Source organism: Tamandua tetradactyla, chromosome 8, assembly GCF_023851605.1.
Source record: "Tamandua tetradactyla isolate mTamTet1 chromosome 8, mTamTet1.pri, whole genome shotgun sequence".
NCBI lineage: Eukaryota > Metazoa > Chordata > Mammalia > Pilosa > Myrmecophagidae > Tamandua > Tamandua tetradactyla.
Window position 1 is genome coordinate 92872844 of NC_135334.1, and position 17791 is coordinate 92890634.

General features: G+C 37.8%; 1 pseudogene; it reads right to left on the bottom strand.

The window, feature by feature from the left end:
* Positions 1-8429: 8429 nt before the first annotated feature.
* LOC143645241 (death-associated protein 1 pseudogene) lies at positions 8430-12963 on the bottom strand (annotated as a pseudogene).
* Between the last annotated feature and the right edge of the window lie 4828 nt (positions 12964-17791).

Here is a 17791-nt window from a genome sequence, read left to right on the forward strand (position 1 = left end):
AGAAACAGCCAACACGTGCTAACATTTTGAAATTCTACCACCACAATGTCTAATACTTTAATGTCCCACGACTTTAGGTCTCACTACTCAAAGCCCTATTTCAACTAAGCCAACCCCATGTTTAAGATTCTTTCATTTGCTGCACTCTACTGCTAGCTACCACATTCTGTATGTCAATATTCTTGGTTATAGGAAATGGAATCTTCTTTAGTTTTTAAACAGAAAGGAACTTACTAAGGGTATTAATAGCTCACAGAATATTTGGAAGGGTTATAGAAACAACCTAGATTGAGCTTCTAGGAACTACAACACAAAGAGTGGGCTGCCAAATTTGCTGCTGCCTGGAACAATCAAGAAACTGCCTTCCGGATCGGGGAGCCACCCACTGGATCAGAAAGCTGCCAGCTGGATCAGGAAGCGGTGAACAGCTGTCAACTTCACAACTACAACACCTCACCACACTTTGTACCTGCAAAAATGGATACCTCATGCCCTGCCTCTCTCCCTATGTAACTCAGTTCTGAGTAAAAGTCTCAAGTGAGTGTATCTGATTGATCTTATCAGTCATATCTGGAATCTTAGCTGCAAGGGAGGTTGGAAATAATACGGTTTAGCTTTCCGATCTCTGTAGTATAGGAATGCATGTTAAGAGTTTTTGTGTGAATCAGTATACCATAATGCCTCATAATTATACATTAAGTTTCTCTTAACCTTAAAAATTACTTAAACTCTTAGTCCTCATTTTATAAATTTTTGACTAGTCATTGCATACTTCTCCAAACATATTTCAGATTAAAAAAAAAATCATGAATCCCAAAGTTAAATACAGCAATCTATAAACATCCTGTTTATATCGACTTTAAGAAAACCACACAACATAATAATAGTGCTACTTTTCTTTAGATATGGAGAAGAATACCTATCTCTATTATTTAAATAGTAAATAAATAAATAAATAAGAAAGAAAAATTGTCTATAACATCCTTTTGCTGGTAACTACTATCTGTGACCAGAAACTGTGATAATGGGAATTCTCCTAGGGTAAACTTTTTTAGATGGCAGATAAGGGTTAAATCAGAAGTTGTAGGGCAACTTAGAGCACTTTCTTGAAAGGTGCTTTTTTTTTGGTATGAGTAGATAATGGATGGCTATTAATGTAGACGCACCTCACAGTTTCTAACAAATTATCCTTTATTTTATTCAAGTAAGAACTACTAGTCTAGAATTACATTAGAATTAAGGAATTCCAGTTTTTGTGAGTACTGGGCATTTTTAAATGAATTCTTTTGAAGAGAATTGCTAATCTTCTTTACAGCTCTTTTAGAAAGGATTGGTACTGTGTTTAATTTATACCATTTTTCTTCATACTTCTTTAATATTAAATAGCCCTTGATTTAGCTGACTTAGTGGTATGTATTAGTAGGAATTTTGTTTCATATGAGTTTTTATAAAACGTGAATATTATAGTATACTTGGATATATATTGATAAAATTAGCTTTTAAAAGATGATATTGTAGAATAACTCATTAAAAGTTGTGATTTACAAGTAGTGATTAAAAAATCCTCAGACATGTCTCTACATTTTTTAAAACTAAAATGTGCTTACAACAGCATTATTTTACATGCTAATTGAACAGATATGTATTACTGTAGGCCTAAATACAAATCTGTTTTTCACGTGAGGAAAAAACATTTAAAAATGTTAATGCTTTGTGATAATGTGATTTTTAAGATAGCAGAGCCAATAATAGAGGGGGTAAGAAATCTGTTTTCCTTAGGGAGAAATTTTGAAAAGTCTAGTTATGGTTAAGCATGAGTTTTAATCTTTGTTTTGTAGCTGTGCAGTATAATCAAGAAGAAAAAGAGCCAGAGTTGGATGACGAGTGTCATGCAAGATGACACTCAGGAATGAAGGTCATTCCTGAAAAACCTGCTAGGGAAGTCCACCTTCGCCCTTGACTACTGGTGCCTCAACTTAATACTTTTTAGGTTCATTTGTCTTTGTTGGAATTGGAAGACTAAGGTATATTAAGTAAAATACAAACTTTACTTTTTCATTCTTGTGGGTTATACAACTGAAAGTCCGTAATTATTATTTGTTTATATGTAGATTTATATCCATCTCTCTTTGCTTCCCCCTAAAATTTGGTTTGCTTTCAAGGTGTGAGATTTGAAGGAAATCCAATCTTTTCCTGGCTTATCGTTACATTATCAGGATTCCAGACTCCCCCTACCCACTTTTTAATTTTCTTCTTCAAAATGAGTAGTTAGCAAAAATTCATAACCATTTCTTAGAGAATCCAGAGCTGAACTTGAACAAGCAGCAGCAGCAGTAAGTGGTAAGGACGCCAAATTGAAAATTTAGAGCTATGGTTCCAGTCTGAGATGAAACCAAACCAAACCAAACCAATGAAACCTTAATTTTAGGAATTTAGATTTTTCAAATATTGCTTATAGAATTTTTTAGAAAAACAACTACAATTCATGTTTCCAGATGTCTACAATTTTTACTGCAAGGCTTTTATGTAGATTTTAATTGTTGTCATCCTGTTGATGAAAATTCATGCAATCCCCCACCTTTTTTGCCACCCTGCCCTTGACAATATATACCTCCCTACACATTCATGCTTTTGGTTGCCCTCAAGTGTTATTTCATTTATAGTTTATTCATAATTGATTATAAGCATATTTGACTTTTGCTGTGCAAATTTACCTACCTCCTCTTATTTTATCCTTTTATTTCACAAGGCTTTCTAGGTTGTGCATGATATAATTAAAGTTTAAATTTTATTTTATGATTCTTATAATTTTGTCCCTCCATGGAGTTTTTTTAATGAGTAATGATTTATTTTCCATGTGATTTTAAAGTTGTGATTTCACTGAGTGTTTTAAAAGTCAGAGAGAAAAAATATAATTCCTTCTAGTTCTCTTTGCCATTTCCCATGAATCGCTGTACTTAACATGTTATTTTTGTTCAATTTTAGTCCATTTTAAATATCATTTTTAATGATATCAGAATATGTATCATTTAATTAAAATCCTTGCTTTAAATTCCTTGTATAAGGGATACAAAACACATATATAGTCCATGCCCTTCTCCATTGATTTTGTACTTTGTTGCTTTATGTATTTTGTGGTTGCTATTACCCTTCAGTTGTTAAAGTGATTTCAGTTTGCTTTATTTTTGATGTTTACCCTTTCTGTTCTTGCTATTACTGTTTTCTAAATATTTCCTTAGTAGGAAAGTGGTGTCTTATAGGTTATTTCCTTCTTTAAAACATGCTTGCATGCCTCTTAATGTTTTAAACATTTTTATGATAGTATTGAAGGATTGTTGTCAAACATGACAACTTAAAACTACTATCTTTGTTTAATGTGTCCTACTTTTCTATAGCATTAATTTATATTAGAATTTGTGTCTTAAGTTCTTTTCTAACTAAACCTTACTTCTAATCCTGTATACATTTATTTCCCTTGATATGTTCATTTTTTTTCTCTTCCATATTCCTAAGTATATTTTATTAAGAATAAAGGTGACCTTGGGAAAAAGAAAACCATCTTTGAAGAAAAGTCAGTTTTTCTAGAGTCAGTTAGGTAAGTAGGCAGATAGAGTGGTTTCTGAGCACTGTGCAAAATGCTTCTAACCTCAAAGGAAAATTTCTGTTTTGTGGTAGGGTTACTTTGACAAAGCAAATCAGCTTATGGAGCAAATGCCTAGCCATAGCATAGCATTCAGACTTTGATGAATGTCCCTTGTTCATTTCTTTGGCATTTTGTACCCTCCTTCAGTTTTAAAAGCAGAGTCCCATCCATGGTACTTTGTGTATCCCAGCAGATGTTTTCCATTTTCCAGTTGTTAAAGGAAAAAAAAAATGTTTGGTATATAAAGGCCAGGGACCTGAATTCAGCAATTCCTGATTAGAAGAGAAGTAGCATAGTTTATTGTTTCTTGGTCACATTTGCCTGGATAATGTGAAGTTTAATAAAGTTTTTTCCTCTGTGTACTCTTCCACTTTGTATTGACTTTCCTGGACTTGGGTGGCATGTCTAATAATCTTCCTTCATCATTGTAGAAAGCTTTGAGGATGTGGGATTGTTGTAGCACCATTGTTAGCTGTCTTAAAGCATCACAGCCGTGAACTTCATGTCCTTTCAAATAAATTCTTCTCTTTCCTCCAATCCCAAAGCTACTCATCTTTTCTTTAAGGGAGTCTGTTGTATTATTAGTTAAGACGTAGAGGTAATTTCATTAAAGCTGGGTTAACCTGTTTCATATTTTAATTTATATAAAAGAACAGAGGCGAAATATTTTAAAAACAACTATTTCAGGCCAGTTAACACCCCCCTGAGTGACTGGGTTCATTCTTTTTTTTTTTTCTTTTTTGAAATACTTTCATACTTTACAGGTCTATTGCAAAATTAATACTGTTTTATTGTTATGTGGTGGCTCGGGTGATTTTGTGATATAAGCCAGATAGTTCTATCTTTGCCTCTTTATCCAGTTTCAGGGCTAAGAATGGAAGAGGAGGCTGAAGCCAAAGTGGAAAAAGCTCCTCTCCAGTGAACATCTTTCTTTCTCTGAAGCTGGTAGTCTAGGATTTTTTAGCACACAGGAATGTTATAAGCCCTTGCAATTTTAGGAGTAGTCTCTGTGTGGTAAATGCTGTCTATGTATCAATTTCTATATCCTCCAATTGAAAGATTATGCTTTCAAGAATCATATATGTGTGTTTTTGTGCAAGCTTGTGCCTAAAATAGGTCTGGATGAAAGACCATTAGTTATTCAGTAGCCTTTTCATTATTGCTTATCCTTTTAATGAAGGAATCCAGTGCTGCTCAATCCATATTTTCTCAATACTTATTATGTTTTTAAAACAGTTTAATGATGGTTCATCTATCCTGTTTCAAAGTCAGGATTTTAAAGACCTTTATTTTATTTGTTATTACTAATTTGGGGGGAGGATTTTGAAGATGCTTCATTTAAATGTTGAATAAAAAATGTAGCATTTTATAAATCTGTGGCTGAAGATGTGCTTTTAATTTTGAACTTTGAAATAAATTCTACTAGATATAATTCTTCTTGGTTTATTTAGCTCTTTGGACTATTTTTAAACACAATAAAATAATTGGATTTTAATTTGTTAGAGAATTAGAAAGATAAAAAGACTTTATGCAATTTTTTAATCCACTTTTGAATATGTGTTATATAAATTCTTCCAGTGCAGTATTTGTTGGAAAATATTATCTTTCTAGTCATTGTTTATATAGGTTCATATTTAACTGTATTAAATTAAAAATTAGAAAAATGTTTAATATTTGCTGTGATTTTTGGGGCAAGAATACAGATTTGATAATATTGAAGTTGGATTGTTTGCAAAACACCAACATTATAGGCTCACAGAGCCTTAGGGTTAGATTGGGCCTTAGATATCATCTACCCATGAAAGAACCCCCTCTCAGCATTCCTACAACAGTTATCCATCCTCTGCTTCTGGTAATAACCTTTGGAAATAACACAGCACTCCTTTTTTTAAAAAAATATTTTTATTGAGAAATAGCCATACAGATACAGTCCAACCATATCATACAATCAGTGGCTCACAATATCATCACTTCGTTGTGTATTCTTCACCACGATCATTTTTTAGAACATTTGAACCATTCCAGTAAAAGAAATAAAAATAAAAAATTAAAAAAAACTCATTTGTCTCATACCCTTTGCCCCTCCCTCTCACTGATAATATTTCAATCTATCCAATTTTTACCCTTTATCTCCCCCTATTATTTATTTATTTTTTAACTCATCTATCCATACCCTGGATAAAAGGAGCATCAGACACTGAGATTTCACAATCACACAGTCACATTGTAAAAGCTATATAGTTATATAGTCTTCAAGAATCAAGGCTGCTGGAACACAGCTCAGCAGTTTCAGGTACTTCCCTCTAGCCTGCAATACACCATAAACTAAATAAGGATATCTATATAATGTATAAGGATAACCTCTCAACTCTGTTTGAAAACTCTCAGCCACTGAGATTCTGTTATCTCATTTTTCTCTCTCCCCTTTTGGTCAAGAAGGCTTTTGTAATCCCATGATGCCGGGTCCCAGCTCATCCCTAGGAGTCAGGTCCTGTGTTGCCAGGGAGCTTTACACTCCCTGGGAGTCATGTCCCACAAAGTAGGGAGGGCAGTGAGTTCACTTGGCGTGTCAGCTTAGAGAGAGAGGCCACATCTGAGCATCACAAGAGGTTCTCTGGGGGTGACTTTTAGGCATAGTTATCAGTAGGCTTAGCTTCTCCTTTGGAGGAATAAGCTTCACAGGGCAAGCCCCAAGATTGTGGGCTCAGCCTATTGAATTGGTTGTCCCCACTGCTTGCGAGAATATCAGGAATTCCCCAGATGGGGAAATTGAATGTTTCCTCCTTTCTCCCCAGTGCCCTAACGGGCCTTTGCAAATATTTTTTTTATTCTCTACTCAAATTACTCTGGGATATATTGGGGCATCCTACTAACTTGTACAAACCAAAAAGATCTCACTCCCCTCCAAAATTCCATGTAATTATGGTGTTCAAGTAAACTGACCATACAAGTTAAATTAAATAATGCACTCCTTTTGATTGTAAAACTCCGAGGCATAAGGATGCCTGTACATTTCACTGCAGCTGATGCATTGACTGCAAAGGCCTGGCCCAGAGCAGGATGCCCCTCCCCAGGATGCCAGCTTCACAATTCTGACCAGAGGAGGCCACTTCCTTAGGGTGTTCCCCAGGAACACCAAGGTCAAGTCTAGATCACTAAAAGCTGTATCAACATATCAGCGATTGAAACATACAAGATTTGACAAAATGAGATGTGACCTAGTTACACACTGGCTTCCAATACTAGTCAACTAGACGAGAAACCAAACATCGTCTTTAAGGTGCAAAGCAATGCTGTGCTTCTCTTTTAGGAAAGCACAGAAGAGACAGGTCAGACTAGGTTTGCCTTTACTTTTACCAGTTGCCAGACATGGATTTGATAATAGGATCAGAAAGGCTGGTGATGTGAATGCTCTCAGAGTCACTGTGACCTGCAGCAAATAAAACTGGAGCAAGGGTGGTACGACGGTGACTCAGTGGCAGAATTCTTGCCTGCCATGCCGGAGACCCGGGTTCGATTCCCAGTGCCTGCCCATGCAAAACAAAACAAAACAAACAAAAAACTGGAGCAAGCCAGACAGGGCTGCCTCTGCCACAAGCATCTGCTCCGGAAGTCTTCAGCGCCTGAGTAAAAGAGCCCTGTGCTTTCTGGCAGAACACTACAGCCGCCATCCATGGAGCTCCCCAGGATGTCCGTGGGCAGGAATCGTGCAGAATAACATGGGACAATCTGCCATACCTAAATGAACACGGCCACAGGCAACTGTGCAATCAGCACAAGAAGAATCCTTGACACATATCAACTGACAGTTTTTTCCTCACTAGAATGGAACCTGCTAACGGGATTAATGTCCCTAGGAGACAAAAGGGATTTCCAAATAAACTGGAGATTTTTATCTGATCTTTACGTGCTTTCAATCTCTTACTTGGGTGTCCCAGAATTAGCTACACATCTATTCTTCACCTTGGTCAGTGATCATTTAAAGAAGTCAAAGGCAGCTCTTGAGATGATTATAGAAAAATCACATGTCCACCCCCAGTTTCCCAGGCAGAGGCCCTCTGCATAGCGAGGCAATCTCATACTCGGGAATGCACATGGAGAGACCTCATTTAGGAAATACTGCCTTTGAGCAAATAGCCTAAATCCTGATTTATAGCAAGAGGACTGCTAGAATAAGAAACTTGTCAAAGATGTGTGTTCTTCTTGTGCTTTCTGAGAGAAAAACCATGCCATTCCTGTGAGTGCTTGGTGTCACCCTTGCCACATCAGGGGTGGAAATTCAATGCTGCTGTGTCTTGTTTAAAACTATTTCTTGCTCTGCCTCCCCCCATCCCCCGGAATTTTAATTGACTCTCATTTCTTACTCTCCAATAAGATTAATGTCCTATTTTTTAAAAGCATGAAATGATTGAACTTTTTCTCTAATCTTAGTCTTCTCTACCAAATTGTATCCCACTGTTTTTAAGCGCACAAGGGATGGATTTAAGGGAATTACGAAATAGAACTAAAGCTAAACTCTTAACTTCATGTTTCTAAGGTCTTGGGGAATTCTCATAATGGCAGTTCTGGATCAAATTGTGGTGGGAGGAGGAGTGGGGTAGAACACAGGTTTACGAATGATCCTGGTATGACATTGAGCCAGGACTCTATGTAAGCAAGGTTTGGGGTTTGATCCTTTCTAGAATTAAATATGGAAATTTAAAGCAAAGGAAGGAACAGTTTGCTTTGCCTTAGATCTCCCAACAGAGTGGTATTTTGAAGATGCCAGTTCTTCTGTTGGTAGATATCAACTGTGGGCGCACCCAAGGTACAGCAGTGAGAGCCTGGGGTCACTTTGAGGCTGCTGGATGTGCTGGGTCCTCAGGGAAGGGTGCTTGTTCACAGAGGCATGGGGCTCTGGTGTGCCACCTGCGTGGCTGCGGGAAGTCTTTTTCATCCCCGGCAATGACACCAGAGATGAGCACCCTTGGTTTAGGTAGACTGGGGCTTTCCCATTCTTGGTCATTCTTGTCTTTCTCTTTTTTGCCATCTCCAGCATGTGGGTGTTCCTGCATGTGCCAGTTTGAAGTTGTCTTGTACACGAGAAAAGCCGAGGTCTTTAATCCTCATTCAATATTGGTATTCAAAATACCACTCTGTTGGGAGATCTAAGGCAAAGCAAAGCGTTCCTTTCTTTGCTTTAAATTTCCATATTTAATTCTAGAAAGGGTCAAACCCCAAACCTTGCTTACATAGAGTCCTGGCTCAATGTCATACCAGGATCATTCGTAAACCTGTGTTCTACCCCACTCCTCCTCCCACCACAATTTGATCCAGAACTGCCATTATGAGAATTCCCCAAGACCTTAGAAACATGAAGTTAAGAGTTTAGCTTTAGTTCTATTTCGTAATTCCCTTAAATCCATTCCTGTGCTCTTAAAAACAGTGGGATACAATTTGGTAGAGAAGACTAAGATTAGAGAAAAAGCTCAATCATTTCAAGCTTTTAAAAAATAGCTGGTGGGATCTTTTTTATTGTTTCCATGTAGATGTGACCCACCCAATTATGAGAGATAACTTTTGATTAGGTGATTTCCATGGAGATATGTCTTCTGCACTCAAGGTGGAGTTGCTTACTGGAGCCCTTTAAGAGGGAACCATTTTGGAAGAAGCTCAGAGCCAACAGAGCCCACACAGCCAGAGACCTTTGAAGATGCAGAAGGAAAAGGCCCCCACAAAAGCCTTATGAAATGGAGAGAAAGCTAGCAGACGTCATCATGTGCCCTCCCAGCTGAAAGAGGTGTCCAAAAGCCAGAGATCCCAGCAAATGCCAACCACGTGCCTTCCCAGATGACAGGGGAGTTCTGGACAGCATCAGCCTTTCTTGAGTGAAGGTAACCTCTTGTTGGTGACTTAATATGGACATTTTCATGGCCATAGAACTGTAAACTTGCAACTTAATAAATTCTCTTTTTAAAAGCCATTCCATTTCTGGTATATTGCATTCCGACAGCTTGCAAACTAAAACACTGCATAACTCGCATTCTATCAGCTTGCAGGGCTGATGGGTGTCCAGCCTTAATCTCTCCTTTCCCCTCATGAGGCAGTGTGGTAAGGGCTGGAACCGTGGCGGTGGTGGCTCCTGGGTCCAGGAGTGTGAGCGTGAGCACAAGTATGGACTGAGGCACATACCGGGACGTGTGTACTAAATTGTTATTTTGGAAATGAAATAAAACCTATCAACAACAATAGTACAATGCCCTTCCTCTAGATTCACCAATGTTAGCATTTTGCCACATTTGTGTCTGATATCTCTGTGCATATATGGATGTATATGTGTGATTCTTTTTTATTCTGAAACATTTCAGAATTAAATTGCAGACATCCTGTGATCCTTTACCCTAAATATGTGAGGGAACATGTCTCAAGAACATGGACATTCTCTTGTAAAACCATTATCAAATTATCAAATTCAGGAAATCTAGCATTGTTGCAATCTAATATACGGCCCATGGCCAATTTCACCAATTGTCTCATTGCTGTGCTTTTCAGTAACTTTTTTTTCCTGACCCAAGACTTTAATTCAAGATCAAGTGTTGTACTTAGTTGCCGTATCTCTTTAATATCCTTTAATGTGGAATAGCTCTTCAGTCTTTCTCTTTGTCATTCAAGACACTGACACTTTTGAAGAGTACAGGCCAATTGTTTTATAGAATGACCCTCATTTTAGGTCTACCTCAACCAGTGCACCTCAAAGTATGATCTGCAAACTGGCCCTGGTCTATACAAATGGTCGTTACCCATCAGTGAGGAGGTCAACACAGAAATGAATACTACATATTTGTAAACTTTTATAGCAATTTAACAGTAGTTTTATGTTTTGAGTCTAATAATAAAAATTGGGGGCTTGTATCTGCATGTCTTTTTAAATTTAATTTCTTGGTAATTTTTTTTTGTGTGTGTGTGTATGTCTTTTTATTTCACTTTTCCAAGAGTTCATTTTTTTATGTTCTAGATGTTACCTTTATTCAAAAATGAATACAAATAAGACATAATTTTGGACATTAGGGAACTTTCTAAAATTAGAGTAAATCAGTACATCATTTTCCTCATGTAAGAGGAAAGTGAGGCCCAGAGAGGTTAGGTGACACGTTTTTTGAGTTAAAGGATCCTGAAATAATCTAATACAAACTTATAGTAGCTTACCCAGGCTTCCTGCTTCTAAGAGTTCATCTTTATTTATTTTATAAAATATTGGTGCTCAATGGATTGGGAAAAAAAATGTTAAAGGGTCTTCATCACAGCTGGTTTGAACAGCACTGGGCTAGCACTGTGAGCTTTTTGAATGAAAAGGTCTATGCTATTCACCTCTCTACTCCTTCCACATAGACTGTGTCTGGCATAAATGGTTTTTGTGGGACTGCTTGAGATGGCCCATTCCTTTGTTAGAAAAGGAATTCTACTTACTTAGTTAAAACCCATCTCTCCATAACTTCCACATGGGAACCTTACTTTTACCATCTAAAACATCACAATGCATGCCGACTGACGTACTTAGGTGTCAGCTCTTTGAAGATTTAAAGATTAGTACCATGTCTTAAACCCCCAGTCCACTCCACGCAAAATTGGCTCAGTTCCTTTGATCATTTGTAGTGATTAGGATTTGGTTCTGCTGAAAGTGAGAAAACTTCAGTAGGGTAACTTAAATGAAATTCTTACGTTCTACAAGTTCAGAGGTCTCATTCTATGGCTGCTGGGGAAGTTTCACAAAGTCATCAGGGACCCAGCGTCCCTCTGTTTTGTAGTTACATAGTCCTCAATGTGTGGTTTCTACATCACGGTCTAGGATTTTGTTCAAGCTCTAGCTACCGTATCTGCATTCTAGCCAGCAGAAAGAAGGAAGATGGAAAGAAAGGCATATCCCTCCCTTTAAAGGCTTTTCCCAGAAGTCATAGAAAACACTTCCATTTATGTTCCTGTTGTCAAGATTTGGTCATATGGCCACATCTAGTTGCAAGAGAAGCCAGGAAATTTAGCCTTTTATTTTGGAGAGCCCTGTGCCCAGGAAAAAAATGGGGACTTTATTAAAGAAGAAAAGGAAAATAGATATTGGTTGACAAGTAGCAGTCTCTGCCATACTGTTTTTGTATGTAAATCCATGCATCCCTTCGTCATGATTTTGGTTACTTGTCATCTGTGTAAATATGGTTCCAAAATTGTATGTGGCATTCCAAAAGCAAGTTGAACATAACGTGTCTTGACCGCAGTGTTAACCAGCATTTGAGTATCACATCTCAGTGCCATGCAGCAACAAAGGGCATGTAAAGTCAGAGATTTTTCCATAAATCTCTTGGAGTATATGTTCGTTTGCTTGTGAAGCATTAGTGAAGACTCCGGGTGCTTTGGGGTTGAAAGAAAAGTTGGTAAAAATAATAGGAGACATTCTCTGTGTTCGCAGGAATTAAGCAGATGTGAAATTGGTTAAAAATTATACATATTTTGATTTATCCTTAAATGTGAATGAAATATAAATGGCAAAAACTGCCTATTTTACCCTTTTTCCTTTTTTGGCAATTTCTCCAATTTTCTACAGTTGTGGTATGTATGTGCCACAACTTTGCAAATCACTATCCTGGGCAGCAAATCCATCCTATAGCTGTCACTGGGGATGATATTTAATGATGTCAGTAATGTTGGAAGAGTACTTTTTCTCACGCAAGGCTCCCCAGAGGAGGTGAAGTTAAGAGTACATGTAATTTAGAGTTTTAGAACTCTATAACTGGACCTAACCTGTTACAGCTGTTGTCCAGAAAACTGTGACCTTCTGAAGGCCTCTCAGCCAGTTGGGGTTGACTCATCCCCTCCCAGTCTTCTGCGCTTTCCACCGTACAGTTGGCAGATGGCACAGCTGGCATTTGAATCTGGGTCTGCCTGTGCTTTTCAGTACATTACACCATTTTCAGTGATGTGAGAAAAAAAAAATTAAGTAGCATCAACGAAATAACTGGAATGCAAGATGCTGGGAGAAAAGGTGCTGCATTTATACTAATCTGTAATAGGAATGCCACCTAAGCTTTGCAGTTAAAATTGATTTTAAAACTGCTCTGGAGGTGGTAAACCACAATGATTACAGAATGAGTAGATTAGGGTTTGCTTGACAGCATCATAAACCACTTCTTGGGCAGTAAGGGGATGGGAAATTAAAGGTCCCCTGTAAGGACATGGTTAAATGAAGCGGCCTGGGATTTAACTGGCTTCTGGTTTAAGCAATTTAAGTTTCTCCTACCGATGGTAAAAGCAGTCACACCTGAGCAGGGAGCCCCACTGTTGCATTCGTTCATCTTAGCCACAACACTTAGTCACTCCTCATTACAGCACCGTCCCTAATGAATCGAATCCCTCCATTTATAAAGGTGACTTAGAGGCTGACCCCGGCGGCTGTGTTACTCTTAGTAAGCCCGAGGTTCAATGAGTGCCCTCCTGGAGGGGCAAGGGCGGGGGCCGGGAGTTCCGGCTCACTGCGCATCCGCCTCCTGCACCCACCAGCCTCGTGCGTCCCGCTCGCCAGAGGCGCGCTCGGGCAAGTCGCCCCAAGTTTCTGGTGTGAAACAGGGGTAACCAAAAAGACCCCGCAGAGTTGCTGAGAGGATCCAAGGAGCCTGGACAAGCAAATCGCTGTGAGTTGGGTCTTTCATCCACCCACCTGGTCTTCGGTTCTGCCGGCTCCGTCCCGCGAAAAGTAAAGCCTGTAGATTGCTTGGCTGACCGTGGCTCCGCTGCGCCGGCCACTCCACTGGACAGGGCTGTGGCCGTGGCCGAGCTCCGCGTGGCTGCTCCTGGTTCCACCGGTGACGTGGCGTGCGCTGCGATGAGCAAGGAGGACCGCGCAGGGTGGAGGGAAATAAATGGGTGGTTGTCATTAGGTGGGTCTGGTCCCTTGCCATGGTCTTTAAAGAGACCCGACTCATAGCTCGCCCTTTTGAAATGAGGATTCATTTTTTGATTCAACATGTATTTATTTTACATCTACTTAATGCGTGCAGGGTCGAAGCTTGAAGGAGCCTGAGACTGAGTGCCGCCTTCAATTTTGAGCTCTGGGCGCCTGCCTCTCTCTCATCACTCTGGATGCTCGAACTAGGGAGAAAAATAGGGAGAAGGTTAAAATAAGGAACGATCCCCATCTGCCGGCCAGTGAAGCATCTTGATTTTACTAAGGTCAAGATGTGGAGTTGGCACACTTGTTAAAATCAGTTGATTTCGGCGTGAGGGATTACTTGTGAACTTTCAATTCCATTCCATTGATCTGTCTGTCCTTGTGCCAGTACCATGCTGTTTTGATTGTTGTAGCTTTGTAATGAGTTTTAAAATTGGGAAGTGTGAGTTCTCTGATTTCGTTTTTTTTTTTCAAGATGGTTTGGCTATTTGGGGCATAAGTTGCCAAAAGATTCTGGAAACTCTTAAACTGACATCATGTAAAACACAATTACTACTAAAATTAGGTTTGTCAAAATAACTCAATTTTGTGAACACAAATATTTTCATCATTTTAAATATGTAGTACTTGTAATACTAGTTTATTTAATCAATAAACCTGTACAAGGTTGGAAGAACATATTCAAGAAGAATAGAATGTGCTTGTATTAAACATTAATAACTCAGAAGACAGCTGTTTTTATTAAACAATCAATATTAAAGTCTTGTTTGCTAAAAGATTTATTTAAATTATATAAACTTACATTCTTAAAATATTCTGAATTATTTTTATAAGAATACTTTTTAAAAAAATCATTGGAAGTATTACAAATTTAATTTCCTTAATTTTTGGAGTTTTAGGGATATTTAAGTACTTATTTATGTTGAAGCCAATTAGAATAGAGCTCTTATAAGGACTGTTCAAATTAATTTGGTAATACTTTCCAGATGTAGGAAAATATGTATGATATTATGTATCATAATATCATATAAGCATACAGACACAAATAGAGAGGGTATAGATTCAATTTTTTAAAATTTCAGCCATGAAAAAGAAATATAAAACTCACTAGTTAATGTAAAAGAGCTGACTTCTGTCTTTGCCCCACACTTGTATTTTTAACCTGGACTATGTTCTAGCAGAAGGAATAAGTTGTTCCTGGCAGAAGAAATAAGCTTACCTGTTCAGTAGGAGGACTAAGCTTTCCAACCAATATATCTGGAGGAGAATTTTAAGATTTTCTTTTTTCTTATGCAATCTTATAGCAGCTGTTGACTAAAATTTTGGGCAAGAGACAGGGGACCAGGTGGCCTTATGAGTGGTTCCAAAGTCTATCTGAATGGATGAAATATTCAGTCTCTTTTTAATTAAAATTTCTTAGCCCCAGATGGTTGCTTTTAGAGTTTCTGAGCCCCTGGTAACCCCCAATGGTCAGAGAGGGCCTAAAGCTCTGCTGACTATAGGAAATTGAGGGGCTAGAGTGGGAAGGGAAAGATTCAAAGGAGGCAAAAGGAAGATTGAAAATGTAAAAAGAAGGAAGGAAGACGGTGGGGGATGATGAGAAAGGAGAGGTCTTAGATGAAGCCATTTGGGGATATCTCAATTTTCCCAGAGAAGCCACTGAAGTTCTAGTGAAATCAAGCCATCCAGCATGAAAGCAGATGAAATTAGCAGCATAGTTGATTATTATCAACTACAGTTGTTAGAGAGGGAGAAATAAAAACACTGAGAATTGCTCATAGTGAAAATAGGTGCCAAAATAAAGATAAAAATTTAAATGAGAACCCACCAAAATAGGAAGATTAAAATTTAAGTGACATCTCTACAGAGATGAACAAAAAAGACCGAGGCCTTACAAAAAGAGCTGGGATGAATCCTACCCAATTAAATCCCTATTCAAAAGAGCCAAGAATACTTCCTTCCAGGAAGTTCTTATTCTAACTGAAAGGAGTCAGGAAGAGTCCTGCTCAATAGAGTCAAGGATGAAATTCCTACTTAAAAAAGCCAGAAAGACTTCTGACCAGTAAGCTTCTTGCTCAAACTAAAAGAAATCAGGGAGTGAACCCCCATGCCATGAGATTTGGGTATATAAAAAAAGTACTCTAAAAAGAATTAAAGATGAGTCTTTACTGTATCAATGGACGGATGTCCAGAGAACTGAATGAGGAGTTCTCCAGAATCACCAATAGATCCTGATATTAGTCAAGTGTGAAGACAAAGGCTTCAGAGGTGCAAACCTGGAGTCTTGGGTGAGAGGTTCAGTGATAAGTTTTTCCCACCCAAATCAGGCACCAAAACTATCAAAGAAAATGTATTGCACTGAATAATTTCAAACAGGCAAGGATGATTTCATTCATATCTACCATGGTAAGGGAGAGAGAGGGAACTCAACCTCATTTAGACAAAGGACAGGCGGGTTTAAAAATAAATAAATTTTTTTATTAGAGAAGTTGTACGTTTATAGAAATACCATGCAGAAAATTCAGAGTTCCTATATATTCTCCTCACACACACATAGTTTTCCCTATTAACACTTTGCATTACTATGGCACTTTTGTAACAAATGATGAAACAATAATATAATTATCCTATTAACTACTGTCCATAGTTTATATTAAAGTTTAGTGTTTATGTTGTACAGTTGTATGATTTTTTAAAAATTATATTCTAGTAAACATATACACAAGCTAAAATTTCCTCTTTTAATCACATTCTAATATATAATTCAGTGGGGTTAATAACATTTACGATGTTGTGTTACCATCACCATCATCAATTACCAAAGCTTTTCCATCACCTCAAAAAGAAACCCTGTTCCAATTTAAGCATTAATTCTTCACTCCCCACCCCTGCCTAGTCCCCTGGTAACCTATATTCCAGTTTCTGACTCTGTGAATTTGCTTATTCTAATTATATCATATCAGTGAGATCATACAATATTTGTCCTTTTGTGTCATGCTTAGAATCTGACCCCTGGGTGTCATGTCCCACATGGGGGTGGGGGTAGTGAGTTCATCTGCCAAGTTGGCTTAGAGAGAGGGGCCACATCTGAGCAACAAAAGACGTTCTCTGGGGGTGACCCTTAGGTATAATTTTAAGTAGGCTTAGTATATCCTTTGCAGGAATAAGTTTCCTAGGGGCAAACCCCAAGATTGAGGGCTTGGCGAATTGATTTGGCTGTCCCCACTGCTTGTGAGACTATAAGAAATTCTCCAAATGGGGAAGTTGAGTATTTCCTCCTTTCTCCCCAGTCCCCCAAGGGGACTTTGCAAATACTTCTTTATTCACTTTAGTCAAGATGCATAGACTGCCTTTTGACTTTCCTGACAAAGTCCTTTGATACACGAAAGTATTCAATTTTGATGAGATCCCGTTTATCTGTTTTTCTTTCATTGCTTGCACTTTGGGTATAAGGTCTAGGAAACCACCTCCTACCACAAGATCTTTAAGATATTTCCCTACATTTTTTTCTAAATATTTTATGATCTAAGCTCCAATGTTTAGGTCTTTGATTCACTTTGAATTAATTTTTGTAAGGTATAAGATACGGGTCATCTTTAATTCTTTTGGCTATGGACATCCAGTTCTCCAAGCACCATTTGTTGAACCTTTGTTTTTTAATAGTAGGAATTTTAGTGGGTGGGAAATGGTGTCTCATTGTGGTTTTGATTTGCATTTCTCTAATGGCTGATGTTGTTGAGCACCTTTTCAAATGCTTTTTGACCATTTGTATCTCTTCTTTGGAGAAATGCCAAGTCAACTCCTTTGCCTATTTTTAAACTAGGTTATCTTTTTGTTCTTGAGTTGTAGCAGTTCTTTATATAATCTGGATATTAAACCTTTATCAGATACATGATTTACACATATTTTCTCCCATTCTATATATTGTCTTCTCACTTTTTTGATAATGTCCTTTGATGCATAAAAGTATTTAATTTTACTGAGGTCCAATTTGCCCATATTTTATTTTGCTGCTCATGCTTTTGGTATAAAATCTAAGAATCCATCGCCTATTCCAAGGTCCTAAAGTGATACATTTGTTACAATTTCATTGTTTTAATTTGCAGTTCCCCAAAGACATATGATTTTGAGCAACTTCTCATATGCTTATTTGCTATCTGTATATCTTCTTTGGGATGGTGTCTGTTGGAATTTTTTACCCATTTTAAAAATTGGATTATGTGTTTTTATTGTTG